The sequence below is a fragment of the Triticum dicoccoides genome, chromosome 6A (assembly GCF_002162155.2).
Source record: "Triticum dicoccoides isolate Atlit2015 ecotype Zavitan chromosome 6A, WEW_v2.0, whole genome shotgun sequence".
NCBI lineage: Eukaryota > Viridiplantae > Streptophyta > Magnoliopsida > Poales > Poaceae > Triticum > Triticum dicoccoides.
In genome coordinates, this window is record NC_041390.1 from 453,273,033 (window position 1) to 453,279,032 (window position 6,000).

Here is a 6,000-nt window from a genome sequence, read left to right on the forward strand (position 1 = left end):
ATCAACCGGGAGGGGCTGGACAAGGTCCAGCACGCAATCGCCGCCGATTCCAACGAGTGGAAGGCAATGAAGGTCTGGCCTGCCTCCCGGACCTTAGCTGACATGGAGGCCATCGAGATCCCGCTTTATCTCCACGCTCTTTTTGCCGGCCTACTTCCTCTGTTCTTCAGTTTCTTTAACCTCGTGCTCTCGCACTACCAGATCCATGCGCTACATCTGGATCTCGGATCTATCATCCTCCTCTTCGCCTTTGCCTTCTTGTGCAAGGCCTTCCTGGGCATTGCCCCGTCCATGGCCTTACTTCGCCATTTCTTCTCACTCCACTTGGTCGACAGTAGGCAGCGCTCGGGGTGCGTGTCGCTTCAGGCAGTGGTAATGACTACAGGCTCCGGCATCGACTTCATGCTCCACCCGGATGCGAGGGGCTTCCGAAAGCACTGGGTGTATGCGGACATCACCGCACGCAACCCCTGCTGCTCATCCCATCGGCGCAGGCGGAGCCGAGCACTGACTGGGGGCTCGCGGAGCTCGCTGACCCGCATCTCGCACATGTCTTTTCCGGGTTGGCCAAGCTGAAGGAGGCCGGGTAACGACATCGATGGTGGTGAGGGAATTCGTCAAGCGGCGCATTGCTCCGCTCTAGTGCCATACTCGCCCAATGTGGGCCCTCACCAGCCCTGACAACCCCATGAGGCTCCAAATGCCTTCGCTCCCCTCCAACACATTGTGCGGGGTGCTCCAGCTCCTGACTGGTGAGGCGCCCATCGCGCTTCCCCCCGAGGGACGTCATTTGTACAACTGCCTAAACGGGAGGGCTTTCGCCGAGAAAATGCCATGCTTCGACTATAACATCCCAATTTTCAATTTGGATGTTATACACAGATCATCATATGCATATCATATTTATTTTGCATTTTGGGTGTGATCCTAGAAATCTTAAGAAACTCAAGGACCCAAGGAGAGAGTTGGAGGTTTCACAAAATTTTCATATTTGAATTTAGTTCAAATTTGAAAAGAGGGTCAATTTGATTTTAATTTTTTTCTCTCCAATTATTTCCAATAATAAAAATAAATGAGAGAAGATAATATGATTTCTTCGACAGAAGAGAAATATCGGAGAAGAAATTTTAAAATCGAATTATTATTTTATTTGTATTTTATTGGCTTGAATTAGAGAAAACTTGCATTTTAAAAAATTGCATTTTAGGCTAGGTCTGCTCACCGGCAGCGTTCGCAACGTGCAGGTGTGCAATGGGCGATGGGACCAGACCCCTGCGTGCACAGGATTTGAACCGGCATGCTGACGTCTCTGTTCTGCCTAGGTTGGGCGGCAACGTGTTGATCTTCTGAGGCCGGGCATGACCCAGGAAGTGTGTCGGACCAGAGCGATCGAGCGTGTTGGGTTATGTGGTGCACCCCTGCAGGGAAGTTTATCTATTCGAATAGATGTGTCCCTCGATAAAAGGATGACCCGGAGTTGTACCTTGACCTTATGACAACTAGAACTGGAAACTTAATAAAACACACCCAAACAAGTTCCAAAGACATCCCGGTGATCGCTTTCCCACAGGGCGACGAGGGGAGGATCTCCGGGTAGGATTATGCTATGCGATGATACTTGGTGAACTTCCATCTAATCTCTTCTACATGCTGCAAGATGGAGGCTGCCAGAAGCGTAGTCTTCAATAGGACTATCTATCCCCCTCTTATTCTGTCATTTTGCAGTTCAGTCCACCGATATTGCCTCTTTACACATATACCCATGCATATGTAGTGTAGATCCTTGCTTGCGAGTACTTTGGATGAGTACTCACGGTTGCTTTGCTCCCTCTTTCCCCCCTTTTCCTCTTCTTCCCGGACATCGCAACCAGATGCTGGAGCCCAGGAGCCAGACGCCACTGCCGAGGACGACCCCTACTACACCGAGGGTGCCTACTACTACGTTTAGGCCACTGACGATCAGGAGTAGTTTAGGAGGATCCTAGGCAGGAGGCCTGCGCCTCTTTCGATCTGTATCCTAGTTTGTGCTAGCCATCTTGTGGCAACTTGTTGAACTTATGTATGTAGATATTGTTGCTTCCGCTGACTCATTTCTGTTCGAGCACTTGTATTCGAGCCCTCGAGGCCCCTGGCTTGTAATATGATGCTTGTATGACTTATTTTACTTTTAGAGTTGTCTTGTGATATCTTCGCGTGAGTCCCTGATCTTGATCGTACATGTTTGCATGCATGATTAGTGTATGATTGAATCGGGGGCGTCACAAGTTGGTATCAGAGCCAACTGCCTGTAGGAATCCCCCTTCCAAACTCCTTGGCCGAAGTTGAGTCTAGTCATTGCAAAACTTTTACTAACATGGTTGTGTGGCTTACGGGCCCACGTCACCATTGGGTGGTATTATGATCTTTTATTTCTCATCTATACTCTGGTACTCTGATCTCTCTTCTATTCGCTTTAAATGATTTCACTTACTCTGACTTTAGGTTCTCGTAACTACTTCCTCCCGGCGAGCCCCTTACTAGAGATGATCGCCTGCTACACCAGAAGATTCCAAAGATACTCTATGATGTTTTCTCAAGAGTTTATACCATCTCTAATGCAATTCCCTTCCATCTATGACCCCCTATGAATAAGCACATAAACTTTCCATTCAAACAATCACCCCCCATTAATCTTGTTATTACAAGATACCCCAAAGTTTTCTATATTGTTCCGAGAATACTTTGTGCCTACTCCCTTGCAGTTCTTTGCCACATGAATGCCCCTACGGATAGATCCTCGCACTTATCTAGTATCCGCTCATCCCCAGTTGATTCATGTATTTCACAAAAGTCTTTGAAATACCATTTGATCTTCCGAAAATCCTCAGCAACCTATTGCTCTTGAAATTCTTGCTTGCTTACATTATGTTTAATCCCATAAGTCTAGTAATCTTATTGGCATTCTATGTCATTAACATTTTGAGTCCATGATTCGATATGTTGGGAATGGACGCAATCATCAGTCAATCCTTATAAATTATCTTTCTGTCTCACACGTCTTCCGAACATGAGGTGGTTCTCGAACAATCAAATTGCCGTCGATTGTACCCCTACGGCTATTCAACTTATCCATCCCTAAACAGAGTGTTGCTTCTGATCCCTTGACTTGGAGTTCATAATTCCTTTTCAATTGAGCTTTGAATTAGTCAGTTGCTTCTATCTTCTGATCTCCTTCCATTCTTCTTCTTCTTCTTCTGGTTGAGTAACGATACTCACATCATCTCCGTTATGAACCGTCAGATCCTTTGTTGAATTTTCATCTGACAATGTCCTTTGTACACAAAAACCTATAGAAGTTCTTTCCCTGATAAATAATTCCATTGGTAAATCCTATTCTCTGAAATGGCCAATGATGCTCTGCCTTCGAGCTTGAGTTATTTACTTCTGAACTTTGTAGTATATGTTCCTAAGATACTCGGAGGGTTGGACCAATGCCTTCCCTAATTTGTGCAAACCCGAAAGATTTCACAGGTCAAACTTATCTGGTATTGCACCAGGTAAAACTTTCAACAACTAATGTCATTTCGAAAAGAAATGAGAAGTGAATGGAAGGTTATAGATTGAAGTAGTGGGAGTCGACCTTGAACTTTCCGTTCATGGCCGTGGACACGATGTAGATCCTATCATAGAAGCTTCTTGTAATAATAACTATTTCCTTGATTAATATTATCTGGTATGTATGAATTGATCCTTTGCAATCGTGGTTCCGACCATATTTTCTCCTTGATTCCATTTCTTAGGCAAGTGAAAACACTTGCCTTGTACAGATCAATACGCCGGCCCAACCTCTATTTTGATCTACCCTCGAGTATTACCCCCCTGGTATCTCGAGGATATCAACCCATTGCACTACATCTTATGAAGTAGTACCTTTCCGTGTCATAGTCACTCCATGGTTTCTGGGTTGTCATCAACCGAGAACACCGATTAGTGAATCGAATCAACATTGTGATTTATTACTCCTAGTACTTTGCTGTTGAGAAGTTTAATACTCCCTCACGTCATTCCTTGCCTGATCGGCTACACCATTATTGTGCTAAATTTTAAATGTGCTGCCTAGTCCTTCCTGGAGCACAAATTTCGACGATGAGCTAATCTTACGTCGATCTTCCATGTCATATTATTTCTCCTTGAATGGCAAACTTGTTTTCGAGTTTGGGTCATATCCGTGGTGCCAATAACCTTTCACTTCATCATTTCTATGACTGGATGCCATCGCCGATCGATTACATCTTCATGAAATCCCTCGACAAATGTGTCGTGATCATCAGCAGCATTCCGAGCTTTCCAGGATATCAATTGAATTCATGATGAGAACTACCATCCTTGCCCTCGGTGAATTGTGTTATTATCGACCACTTTAGTGTCTTCCCTCCAACACAAACTTGTTCATGTGTAGTGTTACACCTTGAGTTCCTTGCTATCTATTATTTGTTCTTCTTTACTTTGGAGTATTTATGTCAAGGATGTTGTTAGGATTACTCCACCTCTTAAGAATTATTGATATAGTGATACTTCTCACCATCACCATTCTTTCTTGGTCCCCGTGTTGTTTCTAACCGGAATGCCGACAATTGAACTATGATGTGCGAATTCAAATCTTCTAGAAACCCTATTGCTTGTAAGTAATGAATGATAGTTTCATTCTTCATGTGTTGGTTATGGACTCATCATCCTAACAATGATCGTGCTACTTAGCCCATATTTTTGGGTGCATTTTTCGATCAATGTCTAAATTGTGGATGTTTTCCTCGAGCATACGTTAGTATATCATTTGATCTAACAAATGTTATCTCCTTGTTCACATAATTGTGGAAATCCATCTTGTTGGAATTCCATCAGCCACATCCTCATCTTCTGCTTGGTCTCTTATTTCGGAACTCGCTTCCATAGTTCAAATCCCGAGAATATTGCAATGTCATCTCGTCAATTTGTGTCGCACCATTTCTTCTCAGGCATCCTGACTCTGTGGTATCCTGACACCAATCAGATCTGAATCTCGGTCAGATATGATCATTGGAACATATTCCCAAGAGGTATATGACATTGATCTTTGACTTGATAGCGTGATGTCATTCCTAACACCTGACCGGAGGACCTATTCACTACTGGAATCAGCTTCTTTGTTGTCCGCCATGGCGGACGGCAAAGGCACAGATCCCGGACGGCAAAGTCCTTTGCCGTCAGCCAGCAGACGGCAACAGGTCCGGCTGAATAAGCTACGGCAAAGGGCACTTTGTCGTCTGCTGGCGGATGGCAAAGATGAAATCGTCTTTGCCGTCCACCAGCAGACGGCAAAGATGCCCTCCCTTTGCCGTCTACCAAACGCAATATTTTCCATTAGCCTCGTAAAATCACAGACAGCAAAGAAGTTAGTAAATATTAAAAAAACATTCGACGAGCAGCCTGTCCGGCATCCTGCGTTTGGCGTGTCCGGTGCCCGGCGAGCAGTACTCCAACAATACAAACCGACGAGGAACGAACGGACGAAGATAAACACTACAGTACCATTAACACTTGGTCCAAGAATCGACGAATGAATTTCACAATACATTACCCACAAACACTACAATATACACGAACAAATTACAAGAGATTTGATTTAACGAGGAGCTCCAATCCGCCCATGGCTGCACCAGAGCTAACCACGCTCATATGGGCACTGGATCCGTTGCGACCCCGCCCTTCGATGTGGGCCAGCACCCAGCACCCTTTGTTGCGGGCAGAGCTGCCGCAGGCCGCCGCTGCTCGAGGTGGGGGTGGTGTAGTGTCGGGTATTGGGCCGGCGGGGGCAAACAGAGACCAGGCCGGGCACGGCGGTGTCGAGGGCGAAGAGAGAAGGGGCCGGCATCGGTGGGCGAGGTGGTGGCCGGAAGGGACGATGGGGGCCGGGGCCTGCGGGGGCAAATGGGATGGGGCCGGGCACAACGGCATCATGGGCGAAGAGAGAAGGGGCTTGCG